Source organism: Triturus cristatus, chromosome 5_1, assembly GCF_964204655.1.
Source record: "Triturus cristatus chromosome 5_1, aTriCri1.1, whole genome shotgun sequence".
NCBI lineage: Eukaryota > Metazoa > Chordata > Amphibia > Caudata > Salamandridae > Triturus > Triturus cristatus.
In genome coordinates this window covers 844,769,369-844,789,413 of record NC_140587.1, presented here as the reverse complement: position 1 = coordinate 844,789,413, position 20,045 = coordinate 844,769,369, and positions in this window count along the sequence as shown.

The following is a 20,045-nucleotide window of genomic DNA, read 5'->3' as shown; positions in this document are numbered from 1 at the left end:
CTCTGACAACAATTCCTGTGTGCAGACAGACTCATGGTGTGATTCTAGGCAGAAAACGATATTTGATTGGCAATTTCAAAGCACATTTACTACTGTGGTAGAGCAAGTCATAATTACTGTAACAGCCTGACACATTTTCCTTATAGTTTAGAGAGGCAGAAAAGAGCACATGTCCTAACAGCTACTTGAGACCATGAGCATGTGTTACCTGGGTGAGTGATTGGACTAAAGCAAAGGAAATGAGCCTTGGTGACGTTGAATGTGTTAGTGTTACACACTGCTATCTGAAATACCACACAGTGCTGAATAGTAAGCATGGGAGTGCAGGAGAAGCAGCTGCCTGTGTGCTAAGAGTGTGTTTCTGGAGACTGTGTATTGTCAGGTGCAAGAGAGATCTGCATGGACGCTTGCACAACTGCATGAAGACTGCAGAGATGTTTGTAAGAGTACATGTGTGGTAAGGGTTAATTGGAGTTTTGAACATGTAGGAACTACCTCACCCATTGCAGGAGTGGAAGGAAAATCTACCATGTTGATTTCAAATGTGTTAGCATTTGCCTTCCATTTGTGAAATATTGATTTGTGCTGAATGCTAACCATCACAGTTCAAGAAAACAAGCTGCCCCTTTCCTGCGAGTGCAAGTCTTACAGAACAATAGCAACACAAATTAAATCTCTGACAACAATTCCTGTGTGCAGACAGACTCATGGTGTGATTCTAGGCAGAAAACGATATTTGATTGGCAATTTCAAAGCACATTTACTACTGTGGTAGAGCAAGTGATAATTACTGTAACAGCCTGACACATTTTCCTTATAGTTTAGAGAGGCAGAAAAGAGCACATGTCCTAACAGCTACTTGAGACCATGAGCATGTGTTACCTGGGTGAGTGATTGGACTAAAGCAAAGGAAATGAGCCTTGGTGACGTTGAATGTGTTAGCGTTACACACTGCTATCTGAAATACCACACAGTGCTGAATAGTAAGCATGGGAGTGCAGGAGAAGCAGCTGCCTGTGTGCTAAGAGTGTGTTTCTGGAGACTGTGTATTGTCAGGTGCAAGAGAGATCTGCATGGAGGCTTGCACAACTGCATGAAGACTGCAGAGATGTTTGTAAGAGTACATGTGTGGTAAGGGTTAATTGTAGTTTTGAACATGTAGGAACTACCTCACCCATTGTAAGAGTGGAAGGAAAATCTACCATGTTGTTTTCAAATGTGTTAGCATTTGCCTCTCATTTGTGAGATAGTGATTTGTGCTGAATGCTAACCATCACAGTTCAAGAAAACAAGCTGCCCCTTTCCTGCAAATGCAAGTCTTACAGAACAACAGCAACACAAATTAAATCTCTGACAACAATTCCTGTATGCACACACACTCATGGTGTGATTCTAGGCAGAAAACGATATTTGATTGGCAATTTCAAAGCACATTTACTACTGTGGTACAGTAAGTGATAATTACTGTAACAGCCTGACACATTTTCCTTATAGTTTAGAGAGGCAGAAAAGAGCACATGTCCTAACAGCTACTTGAGACCATGAGCATGTGTTACCTGGGTGAGTGATTAGACTAAAGCAAAGGAAATGAGCCTTTATGACGTTGAATGTGTTAGCGTTACACACTGCTATCTGAAATACCACACAGTGCTGAATAGTAAGCATGGGAGTGCAGGAGAAGCAGCTGCCTGTGTGCTAAGAGTGTGTTTCTGGAGACTGTGTATTGTCAGGTGCAAGAGAGATCTGCATGGACGCTTGCACAACTGCATGAAGACTGCAGAGATGTATGTAAGAGTACATATGTGGTAAGGATTAATTGGAGTTTTGAACATGTAGGAACTACCTCACCCATTGCAGGAGTGGAAGGAAAATCTACCATGTTGATTTCAAATGTGTTAGCATTTGCCTCTCTTTTGTGAGCTATTGATTTGTGCTGAATGCTAACCATCACAGTTCAAGAAAACAAGCTGTCCCTTTCCTGCGAGTGCAAGTCTTACAGAACAACAGCAACACAAATTAAATCTCTGACATCAATTCCTGTGTGCACACAGACTCATGGTGTGATTCTAGGCAGAAAACGATATTGGATTGGCAATTTCAAAACACATTTACTACTGTGGTACAGTAAGTGATAATTACTGTAACAGCCTGACACATTTTCCTTACAGTTTAGAGAGGCAGAAAAGAGCACATGTCCTAACAGCTACTTGAGACCATCAGCATGTGGAACCTGGGTGAGTTATTAGACTAGAGCAAAGGAAATGAGCCTTGGTGACGTTGAATGTGTTAGCGTTACACACTGCTATCTGAAATACCAAACAGTGCTGAATAGTAAGCATGGGAGTGCAGGAGAAGCAGCTTCCTGTGTGCTAAGAGTGTGTTTCTGGAGACTGTGTATTGTCAGGTGCAAGAGTGATCTGCATGGACGCTTGCACAACTGCATGAAGACTGCAGAGATGTATGTAAGAGTACATGTGTGGTAAGGATTAATTGGAGTTTTGAACATGTAGGAACTACCTCACCCATTGCAGGAGTAGAAGGAAAATCTACCATGTTGATTTCAAATGTGTTACCATTTGCCTCTCAATTGTGAGCTATTGATTTGTGCTGAATGCTAACCATCACAGTTCAAGAAAACAAGCTGCCCCTTTCCTGCGAGTACATGTCTTACAGAACAACAGCAACACAAATTCAATCTCTGACATCAATTCCTGTGTGCACATAGACTCATGGTGTGATTCTAGGAGGAAAACAATATTTGACTGGCAATTTCAAAACACATTTACTACTGTGGTACAGTAAGTGATAATTACTGTAACAGCCTGACACATTTTCCTAATAGTTTAGAGAGGCAGAAAAGAGCACATGTCCTAACAGCTACTTGAGACCATCAGCATGTGGAACCTGGGTGAGTGATTAGACTAGAGCAAAGGAAATGAGCCTTGGTGACGTTGAATGTGTTAGCGTTACACACTGCTATCAGAAATACCACACAGTGCTGAATAGTAAGCATGGGAGTGCAGGAGAAGCAGCTGCCTGTGTGCTAAGAGTGTGTTTCTGGAGACTGTGTATTGTCAGGTGCATGAGAGATCTGCATGGACGCTTGCACAACTGCATGAAGACTGCAGAGATGTATGTAAGAGTACATGTGTGGTAAGGGTTAATTGGAGTTTTGAACATGTAGGAACTACCTCACCCATTGCAAGAGTGGAAGGAAAATCTACCATGTTGATTTCAAATGTGTTAGCATTTGCCTCTCATTCGTGAGATAGTGATTTGTACTGAATGCTAACCATCACAGTTCAAGAAAACAAGCTGCCCCTTTCCTGCGAGTGCAAGTCTTAAAGAACAACAGCAACACAAATTAAATCTCTGACATCAATTCCTGTGTGCACATAGACTTATGGTGTGATTCTAGGCAGAAAATGATATTTGATTGGCAATTTCAAAACACATTTACTACTGTGGTACAGTAAGTGATAATTACTGTAACAGCCTGACACATTTTCCTTATAGTTTAGAGAGGCAGAAAAGAGCACATGTCCTAACAGCTACTTGAGACCATCAGCATGTGGAACCTGGGTGAGTGATTAGACTAGAGCAAAGGAAATGAGCCTTGGTGACGTTGAATGTGTTAGCGGTACACACTGCTATCTGAAATACCACACAGTGCTGAATGGTAAGCATGGGAGTGCAGGAGAAGCAGCTTCCTGTGTGCTAAGAGTGTGTTTCTGGAGACTGTGTATTGTCAGGTCCAAGAGAGATCTGCATGGACGCTTGCACAACTGCATGAAGACTGCAGAGATGTATGTAAGAGTACATGTGTGGTAAGGATTAATTGGAGTTTTGAACATGTAGGAACTACCTCATCCATTGCAGGAGTGGAAGGAAAATCTACCATGTTGATTTCAAATGTGTTAGCATTTGCCTCTCATTTGTGAGATAGTGATTTGTGCTGAAAGCTAACCATCACAGTTCAAAAAAACAAGCTGCCCCTTTCCTGCGAGTGCAAGTCTTACAGAACAACAGCAACACAACTTAAATCTCTGACATCAATTCCTGTGTGCAGACAGACTCATGGTGTGATTCTAGGCAGAAAACGATATTTGATTGGCAATTTCAAAGCACATTTACTACTGTGGTAGAGCAAGTGATAATTACTGTAACAGCCTGACACATTTTCCTTATAGTTTAGAGAGGCAGAAAATAGCACATGTCCTAACAGCTACTTGAGACCATGAGCATGTGTTACCTGGGTGAGTGATTGGACTAAAGCAAAGGAAATGAGCCTTGGTGACGTTGAATGTGTTAGCGTTACACACTGCTATCTGAAATACCACACAGTGCTGAATAGTAAGCATGGGAGTGCAGGAGAAGCAGCTGCCTGTGTGCTAAGAGTGTGTTTCTGGAGACTGTGTATTGTCAGGTGCAAGAGAGATCTGCATGGAGGCTTGCACAACTGCATGAAGACTGCAGAGATGTTTGTAAGAGTACATGTGTGGTAAGGGTTAATTGTAGTTTTGAACATGTAGGAACTACCTCACCCATTGTAAGAGTGGAAGGAAAATCTACCATGTTGTTTTCAAATGTGTTAGCATTTGCCTCTCATTTGTGAGATAGTGATTTGTGCTGAATGCTAACCATCACAGTTCAAGAAAACAAGCTGCCCCTTTCCTGCAAATGCAAGTCTTACAGAACAACAGCAACACAAATTAAATCTCTGACAACAATTCCTGTATGCACACACACTCATGGTGTGATTCTAGGCAGAAAACGATATTTGATTGGCAATTTCAAAGCACATTTACTACTGTGGTACAGTAAGTGATAATTACTGTAACAGCCTGACACATTTTCCTTATAGTTTAGAGAGGCAGAAAAGAGCACATGTCCTAACAGCTACTTGAGACCATGAGCATGTGTTACCTGGGTGAGTGATTAGACTAAAGCAAAGGAAATGAGCCTTTATGACGTTGAATGTGTTAGCGTTACACACTGCTATCTGAAATACCACACAGTGCTGAATAGTAAGCATGGGAGTGCAGGAGAAGCAGCTGCCTGTGTGCTAAGAGTGTGTTTCTGGAGACTGTGTATTGTCAGGTGCAAGAGAGATCTGCATGGATGCTTGCACAACTGCATGAAGACTGCAGAGATGTATGTAAGAGTACATATGTGGTAAGGATTAATTGGAGTTTTGAACATGTAGGAACTACCTCACCCATTGCAGGAGTGGAAGGAAAATCTACCATGTTGATTTCAAATGTGTTAGCATTTGCCTCTCTTTTGTGAGCTATTGATTTGTGCTGAATGCTAACCATCACAGTTCAAGAAAACAAGCTGCCCCTTTCCTGCGAGTGCAAGTCTTACAGAACAACAGCAACACAAATTAAATCTCTGACATCAATTCCTGTGTGCACACAGACTCATGGTGTGATTCTAGGCAGAAAACGATATTGGATTGGCAATTTCAAAACACATTTACTACTGTGGTACAGTAAGTGATAATTACTGTAACAGCCTGACACATTTTCCTTATAGTTTAGAGAGGCAGAAAAGAGCACATGTCCTAACAGCTACTTGAGACCATCAGCATGTGGAACCTGGGTGAGTGATTAGACTAGAGCAAAGGAAATGAGCCTTGGTGACGTTGAATGTGTTAGCGTTACACACTGCTATCTGAAATACCACACAGTGCTGAATGGTAAGCATGGGAGTGCAGGAGAAGCAGCTTCCTGTGTGCTAAGAGTGTGTTTCTGGAGACTGTGTATTGTCAGGTGCAAGAGAGATCTGCATGGACGCTTGCACAACTGCATGAAGACTGCAGAGATGTATGTAAGAGTACATGTGTGGTAAGGATTAATTGGAGTTTTGAACATGTAGGAACTACCTCATCCATTGCAGGAGTGGAAGGAAAATCTACCATGTTGATTTCAAATGTGTTAGCATTTGCCTCTCATTTGTGAGATAGTGATTTGTGCTGAAAGCTAACCATCACAGTTCAAAAAAACAAGCTGCCCCTTTCCTGCGAGTGCAAGTCTTACAGAACAACAGCAACACAACTTAAATCTCTGACATCAATTCCTGTGTGCAGACAGACTCATGGTGTGATTCTAGGCAGAAAACGATATTTGATTGGCAATTTCAAAGCACATTTACTACTGTGGTAGAGCAAGTGATAATTACTGTAACAGCCTGACACATTTTCCTTATAGTTTAGAGAGGCAGAAAAGAGCACATGTCCTAACAGCTACTTGAGACCATGAGCATGTGTTACCTGGGTGAGTGATTGGACTAAAGCAAAGGAAATGAGCCTTGGTGACGTTGAATGTGTTAGCGTTACACACTGCTATCTGAAATACCACACAGTGCTTAATAGTAAGCATGGGAGTGCGGGAGAAGCAGCTGCCTGTGTGCTAAGAGTGTGTTTCTGGAGACTGTGTATTGTCAGGTGCAAGAGAGATCTGCATGGAGGCTTGCACAACTGCATGAAGACTGCAGAGATGTTTGTAAGAGTACATGTGTGGTAAGGGTTAATTGTAGTTTTGAACATGTAGGAACTACCTCACCCATTGTAAGAGTGGAAGGAAAATCTACCATGTTGTTTTCAAATGTGTTAGCATTTGCCTCTCATTTGTGAGATAGTGATTTGTGCTGAATGCTAACCATCACAGTTCAAGAAAACAAGCTGCCCCTTTCCTGCAAATGCAAGTCTTACAGAACAACAGCAACACAAATTAAATCTCTGACAACAATTCCTGTATGCACACACACTCATGGTGTGATTCTAGGCAGAAAACGATATTTGATTGGCAATTTCAAAGCACATTTACTACTGTGGTACAGTAAGTGATAATTACTGTAACAGCCTGACACATTTTCCTTATAGTTTAGAGAGGCAGAAAAGAGCACATGTCCTAACAGCTACTTGAGACCATGAGCATGTGTTACCTGGGTGAGTGATTAGACTAAAGCAAAGGAAATGAGCCTTTATGACGTTGAATGTGTTAGCGTTACACACTGCTATCTGAAATACCACACAGTGCTGAATAGTAAGCATGGGAGTGCAGGAGAAGCAGCTGCCTGTGTGCTAAGAGTGTGTTTCTGGAGACTGTGTATTGTCAGGTGCAAGAGAGATCTGCATGGACGCTTGCACAACTGCATGAAGACTGCAGAGATGTATGTAAGAGTACATATGTGGTAAGGATTAATTGGAGTTTTGAACATGTAGGAACTACCTCACCCATTGCAGGAGTGGAAGGAAAATCTACCATGTTGATTTCAAATGTGTTAGCATTTGCCTCTCTTTTGTGAGCTATTGATTTGTGCTGAATGCTAACCATCACAGTTCAAGAAAACAAGCTGCCCCTTTCCTGCGAGTGCAAGTCTTACAGAACAACAGCAACACAAATTAAATCTCTGACATCAATTCCTGTGTGCACACAGACTCATGGTGTGATTCTAGGCAGAAAACGATATTGGATTGGCAATTTCAAAACACATTTACTACTGTGGTGCAGTAAGTGATAATTACTGTAACAGCCTGACACATTTTCCTTACAGTTTAGAGAGGCAGAAAAGAGCACATGTCCTAACAGCTACTTGAGACCATCAGCATGTGGAACCTGGGTGAGTTATTAGACTAGAGCAAAGGAAATGAGCCTTGGTGACGTTGAATGTGTTAGCGTTACACACTGCTATCTGAAATACCAAACAGTGCTGAATAGTAAGCATGGGAGTGCAGGAGAAGCAGCTTCCTGTGTGCTAAGAGTGTGTTTCTGGAGACTGTGTATTGTCAGGTGCAAGAGTGATCTGCATGGACGCTTGCACAACTGCATGAAGACTGCAGAGATGTATGTAAGAGTACATGTGTGGTAAGGATTAATTGGAGTTTTGAACATGTAGGAACTACCTCACCCATTGCAGGAGTAGAAGGAAAATCTACCATGTTGATTTCAAATGTGTTACCATTTGCCTCTCAATTGTGAGCTATTGATTTGTGCTGAATGCTAACCATCACAGTTCAAGAAAACAAGCTGCCCCTTTCCTGCGAGTACATGTCTTACAGAACAACAGCAACACAAATTCAATCTCTGACATCAATTCCTGTGTGCACACAGACTCATGGTGTGATTCTAGGCAGAAAACAATATTTGACTGGCAATTTCAAAACACATTTACTACTGTGGTACAGTAAGTGATAATTACTGTAACAGCCTGACACATTTTCCTAATAGTTTAGAGAGGCAGAAAAGAGCATATGTCCTAACAGCTACTTGAGACCATCAGCATGTGGAACCTGGGTGAGTGATTAGACTAGAGCAAAGGAAATGAGCCTTGGTGACGTTGAATGTGTTAGCGTTACACACTGCTATCAGAAATACCACACAGTGCTGAATAGTAAGCATGGGAGTGCAGGAGAAGCAGCTGCCTGTGTGCTAAGAGTGTGTTTCTGGAGACTGTGTATTGTCAGGTGCATGAGAGATCTGCATGGACGCTTGCACAACTGCATGAAGACTGCAGAGATGTATGTAAGAGTACATGTGTGGTAAGGGTTAATTGGAGTTTTGAACATGTAGGAACTACCTCACCCATTGCAAGAGTGGAAGGAAAATCTACCATGTTGATTTCAAATGTGTTAGCATTTGCCTCTCATTCGTGAGATAGTGATTTGTACTGAATGCTAACCATCACAGTTCAAGAAAACAAGCTGCCCCTTTCCTGCGAGTGCAAGTCTTAAAGAACAACAGCAACACAAATTAAATCTCTGACATCAATTCCTGTGTGCACATAGACTTATGGTGTGATTCTAGGCAGAAAACGATATTTGATTGGCAATTTCAAAACACATTTACTACTGTGGTACAGTAAGTGATAATTACTGTAACAGCCTGACACATTTTCCTTATAGTTTAGAGAGGCAGAAAAGAGCACATGTCCTAACAGCTACTTGAGACCATCAGCATGTGGAACCTGGGTGAGTGATTAGACTAGAGCAAAGGAAATGAGCCTTGGTGACGTTGAATGTGTTAGCGTTACACACTGCTATCTGAAATACCACACAGTGCTGAATGGTAAGCATGGGAGTGCAGGAGAAGCAGCTTCCTGTGTGCTAAGAGTGTGTTTCTGGAGACTGTGTATTGTCAGGTGCAAGAGAGATCTGCATGGACGCTTGCACAACTGCATGAAGACTGCAGAGATGTATGTAAGAGTACATGTGTGGTAAGGATTAATTGGAGTTTTGAACATGTAGGAACTACCTCATCCATTGCAGGAGTGGAAGGAAAATCTACCATGTTGATTTCAAATGTGTTAGCATTTGCCTCTCATTTGTGAGATAGTGATTTGTGCTGAAAGCTAACCATCACAGTTCAAAAAAACAAGCTGCCCCTTTCCTGCGAGTGCAAGTCTTACAGAACAACAGCAACACAACTTAAATCTCTGACATCAATTCCTGTGTGCAGACAGACTCATGGTGTGATTCTAGGCACAAAACAGTATTCCTGGGTGATACCAGTACACCTTAACTTATGGTGAAGACATACTCCATAATATCTTACAAGTTCAAGGCAGTTAAATAGCTTCCAAAACATAAAATGTAAAACACAACTTTAAAAGAAGAAACAAATTTCTATTATTTATTTCAAAATGCACCACATACATCCCCTCTCAAATTCATAACTCACCTTTAAAAGGAGTTAGTTGAGAAAGAAATGTGGCACTCACACAGCAGATTATCAGAGCCAGAATCTCTGAGCTGTTCTCCTCTCACCAGAACCAGTAAATGGCAAAGTTTCCCTCTCTTTTTTCACACATATACATGTTAACTTCAAATCACATTGCTTCCCACATTTTTTCAAATGGAAACACACATTTCTATTGGTTGCAAATTTCAACCCTTTCCAAATGATTCCTACCCCCAACATGACTTCTAACTGCTAGCATAGCAACAGGTCATGGAACACTGGTGTGAGCACAGAGGTCAGAAGTTCAGCACACAATGTTTCTAATCCAAAGAGCAAGAGTACTTGACTTTTCAAACCTAACAGCAAATCCAAACTAATGTTCTCTGGGAACACATTTTTCTGAACCAATACAAAACATGCTTTTAAAAATAAAAACATACAGCCTAGTTTTTAGTGTAGAATGGTCTGAAACAGCCAATTAGTTCTTTTTATTAAAAAAAAAGTATGTAAGCCTCCATTTTACAACTATCTTTCTTTTCATATTGCCATTCTACTGAAAGACACCTTCTGAGTGCATCCAGATCTCCTTGAAAGATGTTCACAGTGTGGATTGTAGGTCATAGCTATGTCTCTGGAGTAAAAAGTATGCAGAAAAAAGAGGTATTGTGAAAGACCTTGCTTTGCCAAATGTAGACATTAAATGGATTGGTCAGAGAGGGTTAAAGTGGCACCAATTAATGCCTTTGGTGAAATCCTTTCTACATCTCCCACAGCCTAACCTTATAATTGTGCACTGTGGTGGAAATGACCTAGGCACTTTAACTGGGGTAGGTCTGGAAATGCTTGTTAAGGACACCTTTGTGCAATTGATGTCACTTTTTCCACAATCTACCTTTGTATATTCTAATATATGCCAAAGGCAAAAGTGGAACTGGTCCAACCAACATTTTCCGCAGATTGACAAAGCAAGAAAGCACGTCAATAAGTCTGTTTCTGCTTTCCTCAGAGACTATGGTATGGGTTCTATATACCACAACAACTTGCGTTACAACATGCAAGGCATTTATAGAGGAGACGGTGTACATTTCACAGGTGAAGGGAACAGAGTCTTTCTCTTGAACTATAGACTGTGCATCGGTACTTACTTGTAGGTACCAAAAAACACTCAATGAACACAACGGCTCTTTTTAGAGCCACCTAACATCTAAACACTTAAACTTGAATTTTAAATCTATTTTTTTTCCCAAAAATTTCCGCCATGCGCGCATGGTGCGCGCACCCCGCGATTTTTTGAAAAAAAAAAAAATGTTTTTTTCACCCTTCAGGGACCCCCTGACAAAGGCTAGGGGGTCAGGAACTCTCTACCCTGCCCCTTTTTCACGTTCTTCACCTTTCTTTTTCACTGCCAGACACAAAATGGCGTGCGCGCACCCCGCGATTTTTGTAAAAAAAAAAATGTTTTTTTTATCCTTTGGGGTCCTACAGGTACCCCCTGACAAAGGCTAGGGGGTCAGGAACTCTCTACCCTGCCCCCTTTTTACATTCTCCACCTTTCCTTTTCAGTGCGACACACAAAAAGGCGTCCGACACTTCCTGATTTCGACCGATTCGAATGTTGACAGACATCTAACCACAAATCAGAATTAAGCTCGCGCACGGCACTGTGCGCGTACCGTGCGCGCACTGTTTGTGCCTATAGATGTTTATGCACTTTTAACTGCAATTTTCTCAGGAACTACTGAACAGATTGACACCATATATGCAAAAGGCACATGCCTGACCTGAGGACTACCTTTTTGCCAAATTTCAAGTAACTCTGTTCAGCCGTTCGGGCTGTGGCTGTGTCTAAAGGTCCTATGGAAAAATGCATGGGAAAAACGCGTTTTGGGACCCCCCTTTTTTCTCAGCCCCCACTTGACGAATCCCCCCGAGACTTTCAGGGTAGGAGCGGAGCGGAGCGCCCCATTAGTTTTGAAAATTTCGCGAGGATTAGTCGACCGGCGCCAAAGTTATTCCAAATAGAATGTTGCGGTTTTCCTATGGAAACAGGGTCCTAACTATAACTACCTACTGGCGACCGCCAGTAGGTAATATATATAACTTCTTGAAGCGTCAGCACGAGTTTCGAGGCTGGTGGAGCTGGTTGATCTGATTTTTTTAAAGGGGCCGGGGGACTGCCACTTTAGTTCCTGGGGATCCAATCTCCCAGGGCTGTACTTATTTTATAGGAGATGGGACCGTATGTCTCCCCTCCTGAGACCTTTTTGACTCATAGAACTGTGCTATCTTTTTATGTGTGGAGACTCCGCACTCTGCACTCATTAAGTTAGTACTAATAAAACCCTTTTTGAATACCAAACATTTCTAATACCACACAAAAGTGTAAGATTACCTTTGGGGATCAGGTCTTAAGTCTGCTCCCAGTGGGTGGGATATATAAAAATGATCCTGCCGGTTGGGAGCAGACTTGTGTTCTGTATCCGAGAATGCACAGATGTGGGCATGGATGTGGAACAACACATTGCTCCTGCCCGGAGGAAGCAGCATAAATAGCTACTTCCTCTAGGCAGGAGCAATGCTGGTTCCTGCACCATGCGAGGAGCCGGATGGGACCCTGTGGGCCCCAACCTGTGCTTGGTTGGTGCTCTTGTTGGGAACCTGGGAACCCACTTAATAAAATACAGTTGCTGTGAGGGGTCCCTTGGACCTATGAAGGCTCAGGTAGGGGGGTGCACGCCCTCCTCCACTTTTAAAATACATATGGCTCTGGGGGAGTTGGCGCCCAGGGCCTAATGAGGCTCAAGGAGGGAAGCCTCCTTCTCACCCTTCCCTTTTTATTAATAAAATACAGCACCGGCTGATGGGGTCCCTGGTGCATGTGAAGGGTCAGGGAGGGCGGCAGTGCAGTCCCCATCCCCTTTTTCATAAAACACTGTCCCGGAGGCTTGTCCTCTCTTTTTCAATGTGCATAGTTCTCTGTCCTGACTGAGGATTCTCCACAGTCGTAAACCTACTATTATCTGATAGCTTAGGAATGAAAAAGAAAACACAAACTCACACAAACATGTATGTTTATCTTTGTAAATCAAGCCCATTGTTCTCTATCCATTCTCTACCGTAAAGAGCATAACCAATGCACGTGCAGCTGAAATGCAATCAGAGCTCACACTCTGTGCCTACAGGAAGGCCCTCAGCATAGCTGATCTCAAGGAAATGCTTCATTATTCTCTAACTTTACATGACAGCAAGTGGCACTTCTAGATCCCCCATTATAGGTGTTTGGATTTGGCATGCATATGTCACACAAACATCAAACCTATGGGCTTCTCCAATGCTTGTACAGTTCTTTATATGTGATTTAATCAATGGTCTAAAATTTGCTTTTGTTCATCGATCTCCTAAAATCGTGGTTTGAAAAAAGATCAAAACTTGTAATGTGCTAGGGAATTCTTACCTTATTTAGGGCCAGATGTACGACCCGTTTTTGCATGCGCAAGCGGGTTGGCGAACCCGTTTGTGCATGCAAAAACCTATTGGGCCATGTACATAGCCTATTTAGCGAGTCACAATTTTTTTGCGACTCGCTAAATAGGTTTCATGACTCGCTATTTGGAAAGGGGCGTTTTCTTCCAAATAGCGAGTCTCAAAACCATGTACCAATGTTTTGCGAGCACAATCACGGTCGCAAAACAATCACACTTACCACTTACTTCAAGTAGGTTGTAATGCATTCGCAGATGCTTTCATATTTTAGCATGCATTGGCAAAACCTTTATACCTAGCTTTATTATAGAACCTGTGTTTGTATGTGTTGATGACTCTAAAATTCTACAACAAGATGATTCTGTATTCCAACTGCCCATTTCCAGAGAGTTTACGGTTTTAAAATGTAAATGTACATATTCACGTTTGCTAATGATTTTTTAGTTCTTTATGTGGTTTAAATAAACATGCCAATGCTGAGGTATGACGGTGATAGTCATGATTGTGGACGCCCGTGCACCTAGGATATATTGTATAAGAAGCAGGTGAAGACATCATAAAATGTACGAGTAATCCTCATCATTCATACTAAGAAAGTACCTTTATTGGTGCATCAAGCAGCTCCTTCTCAACTTGTATTGAAAGAGGAAGCCAATGAAAACCAAAAGACAGTATTGAGGAGTTTCAATAGAAGTTCAACAAAGGCGACTCCTTTACATTGTGTTCTCACATGTCTCACATGTCTTGACACCCATGACTGGAAGACAGTGGGTTGCAGTGGCAGAGGTTCTGCAGGCACAGTATGGAGTGGCTGCTCCTAAGCACTTAGGCCAAGCAATTCCTGCTTAAGATGAGGGACTGTCTCTTCCGGTGCTCAGCTGTGAAGGGCAGCACAACTGCAAAATAGAGTTCTTAGCTATTTACCACTGCAAAATGTAAACATGTGAAAAATTCCTCTTGTTGATCCAAAATGTGAAATACATTCAAAGAAGCAATAAAGGATGAAGGCTGACCAAAAATGTTTTATGAATTAAATGTGCTGATTTACAGACCCTGGTCATATCAATCAATCAATCAATCAGGTACTTGTAAAGCACGGATTATCACCCGTGAGGGTATCCAGGCCCTGGACTGTGGGATTCTGACTAAAAGCCAGGTCTTGAGTTTCTTCCTGAAGTCAGTCAGAGTGGGTGATGCTCAGAAGTGTAGGGGGAGGGCATTCCAAGACTTTACTACGAGGTGGGAGAAGGAGTGTCCTCCTGAGCGGCGGTGGCAGATGTGCGGGGTCTGTGCGAGGGTGAGGTGGGTGGAGCGGAGGTTTCTGGATGGTTGGTGGAAGTTCAGGATGGTGGTTTATGTATGCAGGTCCCTGGCTGTGGAAGGCTTTGAAGGTGTGGGTCAGTAGCTTGAACTGGCATCTCTTCTGGATGGTGAGCCAGTGGAGGTCACTCAGTTGTTAATTGATGTGGGTCCTTTTCGACAGGTTGAGGATCAATGTGGCTGCTGCATTTGTATCGTCTGTTCTCTTCCTATGAGTTTGCTGGTATGCCTGCATAGAGTGTGTTTCCTCATATATTTCTTGTGTTGGTGACAAGAGCTGTGGCAGAGATCTAAGGCTGTCAGTCAACAGAGCTAACAATGCCATGCTTAGGATATAATTAGATGGGAAAACATTGCTATAAAAGTAGAAAATTAGAACAACAACACTACAGAAGTTGTTAACAGAGTAATGAGCTAATCTTGCATGTTTTATGATAATTCTTTTATTCAAGGTCCTAAGAGCATATATTTATTTTTTGGGCAGGGTAGTTGATGATCACCTACCAGTATCATCCTTAGCTACCACCAGTTATGATAATCCCCTAGGGAGAGACGATATTTTGCCCGACAGCACATGTCCTAGTGTGGGGAACACAAAATGCATGTCTATATTGTCTTGGAATGTGGCAGGCCTACCAAATAAATTAGCTTTTCCGGAGTGGGGCACTTTCGTGGACAATAGTGATATATGTGTATTCCAAGAAAAATGGGCCAGGTAGGACCAACATAGAGTGGGCTTTGCGGCATTTAATATCGCCGCACGGTGGGGAGGAAAGGGACGCCCATCAGGGGGCCTTACAACCTGGGTTGGGCTACATCTGGGCTGCTCGGGTGAGATCATCCCGACTTACTCTGATGACCTTCAGTGCGTTCTCTTGTCCTGGCCAACCCCCTATAAACTTGCCATCGTGAATGTCTACTCACGGCCGACAAGTGTGCCAAATGAGTCCAAAACAATTGAAGAGTTGTCATCCTTCCTTGGTTCCCTTAGCAGGGATATACATTATTTGGTCGCAGGGGACCTAAACTGTCACTATGAGCCACTTCGTGGCTTAAATGAGGGACTCCTGACGGGCGAGGACGAATACTGGGGAATCCCGCCATGCCAGTCCCCATATCCGAAGTCCTGGTCCCCACTGGCCATCCAGATCACGACCCTAACTTTGAACAACTCTATTAGGGCCTGTAACGGACGCCATCTGATACCCAGTCAAAGTGTACCTTCAATAAGAGGGGACACAAATCAAGACTAGACTATATTATGGTGGAGACATGCTTATGGTCGAAGGTTGTTGACTTCGAGGTATTGCCTAGGGTGGACAGTGACCATAATGCACTAAGCCTGAGGATAGAGTGCCCACGGCCTATAGCGAATGAAAAGGAGCTTGGCCCGGATGTGGTCGAAGGGCTGACCATGACGAACAATAGACGCAGAGTCAAGTGGGAGAAACTGGTGGTATCACGAGATGCTCTGCCTAAATTATATAGCGCAATTTTACCCTATCTTACGAAGGTGGGCTCCCTAATATCTCCCAGCCCCTGGCACTTGATTTTAACGATAACATGCAGTGTGTGCATCAGGATCTAGTAGCCTGTTTAGCGGAATTTTTTAACCCCCCTGGCTCTAATAGGAGGCGCAGGGTGCCTGTATCCACATGGTATTATGCCTCATGCAGGAAGGCAAAATCAGAGCTCATTGTGGCCCTTAAAGATGGGAGAGACAAACCAAAAATTCACACCCTAAGATCACAATATAAAGAAAAAATGAACCTCGCTAGGGAGGAGTGGGATTTGGAGAAATGGTCCAACCTTTCCTCCTCATTGGACACGAGAGATGTACGCAGATTTTGGGCAATAGTTAGCACGGGGTCTGGAGAGCCTAGATCTGCAATATAACCCAATATTGAGGCGGGGGTCTGGGAGCTCCATTTTAAGACCTTATATCCGGCAGTCACAGGTCTAGAAAGTCCACTGGCACATATACCTAGACTGGGGGTACAAGATGACCATGAGTGTACAGTGGAGGAGGTTTACATTGCCATAGGGAAGTTGGCCACGGGTAAGGCTCCTGGCCTAGATAGACTCCCCGGTGATTTATTTAGGGATCAACCGGCGATCTGGGCCCCCTACATATGTGCTCTTTTCAATGCAATTCTGCGAGGTATGGAGGTACCGGGTACTTGATTGGGAGCAGAGATTGTCCCAATCTTTAAGAAGGGCTCTCCTCTGCTTCCAACCAACTACAGGCCCATTAGTCTCATTGACGTTCCCCAAAAAATCTTCTCCCATCATATCCTGGACCGCTTACAGGAGTGGATTGAGGAGTATGATATCCTCAGTCCTTATCAGGCTGGATTTAGGAGGAACACATCGACCATGGACCAGATATTCAGTCTTATAATGTTATTCTGGAAGACGGTAACATTAGAGGGTAGCAGCCTCTACATGGTCTTTGTGGACCTCCGGTCTCCGTTCGATTTAGTACCCAGTGCCAAACTGTGGGCGGTGCTCTTGGAAATGGGAGTTCCCAACACAATACTGACGGTGCTGATTAGGTTGCATGCACAAAACTACGCACAGGTCAGATGTGGGAGGGAGGGGGTGCTGTCGTCCCAGTTTCCAGTTTGCAAGGGGGTCAGGCACGGGTGCGTTCTGGCACCAACCCTGTTCTGCCTCTATGTGAATGGCGTTATATCGCATCTGGACGCGGTTCCCAACAACGATGCACCCAGATTGGCAGGCAGGAGGGTGCCGGCGATAATGTTTGCCGATGACACCCTCCTGCTTTCCAAGTCCCCCATGGGGATCCAACGAGTGTTGGATGGCTTTACAGACTTTTGCCGATGCCGCGGTCTGGAAATCAATGCTGATAAGACCAAATTTATGATTTTCAGCCCTATGGCATCGACCCGCCCAACACCGATCCTGGGTTCGGTTAGACTGGAGAGGGTTCAGACTTACCAATATCTAGGGGTAACGATCAATGAAAATCTTTCCTGGGGCCCCCAACAGGCAAAATCACAACTTAAACTTTCCCAATTAGTGGGCGGTATCCTGAAAATGTCTAATACATCTACAATCAAGCCAGTGAGCCCCGCACTGGAGATTTACAAAGTGAAGGTGAGGGCATCGGCTCTTTATGGTGGGGAACTTTGGGGGTATACCTGTAGGCCCGAAATTCTTAACGTGGAGAACAAGTTTATGAGGCAGCTACTTGCACTCCCCCAAAGCACACCCCTCCTTCCGCTGAGATTGGATTTAGGACTGAGTTTTATCCAGGATGAGCTGGCCCTGAAACCTCTTAGGTTTTGGCACAGGCTATGGATAACTCCAGAACTGTCCAATTATAGGCTTGAATTAAAGGATGTGTTGAACTATGGTAGTGCAGCGAAAATCCCCTGGCTTGCATTTGTGAAAAAGGAACTGGGGAAAATGGGATTATCGGACCTTTGGTATGAGCCAGAACAGGCATGCAGGGGGGTTTCATGCAAAATGCTTGCGAAGTCCTTCAAGGACTACAAACAAAACACATGGCTGCATGACTCCAAAGCTGGCCCTCTGACAACGACCTTTTTAACACTTAAACACTCATATGTTTTTGAGGAGTTTCTGAATTTAATTTACCCAGTTGGAGCTAGGAAGTTATATATCCAATAGAGATTCGGAACACTACCACTAAGGGCATTCACAAGTAAGTGGTCTACACCAAAGAGCAACTCTTGCCCTGGATGCGGTGCGATTAAGGAGGATGAACTACACATGCTCTTTTTTTGCCCTGCTTACAGTAAAGCCAGAAAGTACTGGCTGGTACCCTTGTGCAAGAACATGGGCTTTGATAAATGTTTTGTTGCAATGAGAGTCCTTGAAACTGACACTTCACCGCACATAGTTTTTGCACTCTCAAAGTTCCTGCTAGCTATGTGGTCCAAGAGATGTTCTCTCATTACAGCGGCATCCAGGGGTGATTGTACATCATGATTGCAACCCTGCTTGATAATCTGATTTTATGAAATGTTTATTTATCTCTTGTGGTTTTATATATGTTTTAACTGTTTTAACGGTAATCTTTTATGACTGAAAAATTTTCAAAATAAAGATCAAATGATGATGATGCATATATATATATATATGTGTGTTTGTGTCTAACATCTATATAATACTAGTTATAATAACTTATACAGAGACGTCAGGTTTATGGGATCAATTATAGTGTTATTTTCAATTGAAGCTGAAATGCAATTAAAGGAAAATATTAGCTGTACCTTTTTCTTCTTAATATCCTATAACCTAAAAGCCAACAATGCCTTATATACTCCACTCCTTCCCTGCAGTAACCTCAGTGGCCACATTCAATAATTGATCTCTGGAGAATCAATTACTTGACTCATGCTTGGAAGTTATCCTGACAGCCTGGCTGGAAATGTATACAACCTTGATCATCACACTAATAAACCAGTCTTTTACTCGGGGCGTTTTTCTAAGACATTGCTATCCAATTTTTAAATCCTTCACAGTAAAAGTCAACACAAAATAAGAAAATTAAGATTCAGTTTATAATCATCTGGATTAGCTTAGGTCACGTACCTAAAAGTGACAGTCATTTGTCTTTAAATAATGAGGAAAATATGTTTGTACTACATCTGATGTCTGGCTTCTTATGTTATGATGCAGAATTTGCCGTGATTGTTATCACATATAAGCCACTCTGAAATGAAAACAGACAGGAAGCACTATTTCCACTGTGTGTGCTCTCTGTAGGTCTATTTTCATCAATGTTCTAATACTAAACTCTTATATCAAATCTGAAGAAAGACACCTAAAGCAGCAGGAAATGCTACTTTTAAAATAACTTGTGTTATCGGAAAAACTAGGCAGCAGTTGTTGGCTACCTTTCGGGGTCATAAAAGGATGTCAACCACCTCCCATCCTAATAAAAAAAACATATTTTTAAGCTCCTTTAACTTTAGGCCGAAGATCAGAAATCAAAAAGTACCTTTATGATACTATGCTTGATAAGAATGTAAAAGTCGGTGAGAGAAGACAAACAAGGTCATTATGATCGCGGGCGGATCGCCACTGCCCGACCGGTCGTGGCGATACGCCTGCAATATCTCTCCGCACGCCCGCCATTTACGGCCCGCCAAATTAGCATGGCGGGGATACCGCGGCAGACAGAAAATCCATCCGCCGCTATTCCGCCGTTCGGATTGCCGACCGGGCGGAAAAGGGAGACAATATGGTGGCAGTGCCTTGCAGGCACCGCCATCTATATTATCATGGGCATTCAGAAAGGCCTTTCCATGGCGGCGATACCGCCATGGAAAGACTGGCGGAGATTGCTTTGGGGACCCGTTAAGGGCCCCCGAGGGGTGGGGGGGTGGAGGGCAGCACTTGGGGGGTACCTATGGTACCCCCCTTCATTGACATACACAAAGTGGCAGGCACGGCGCGGTGCCTGTCACGTTGTGCATGCCAATGCACAACATGCATTTTTAACATTGTGGCAGGTGCTGCTTACAGCACCGCCTGCCACAATTTTAAATATGTGGGATGCGACCG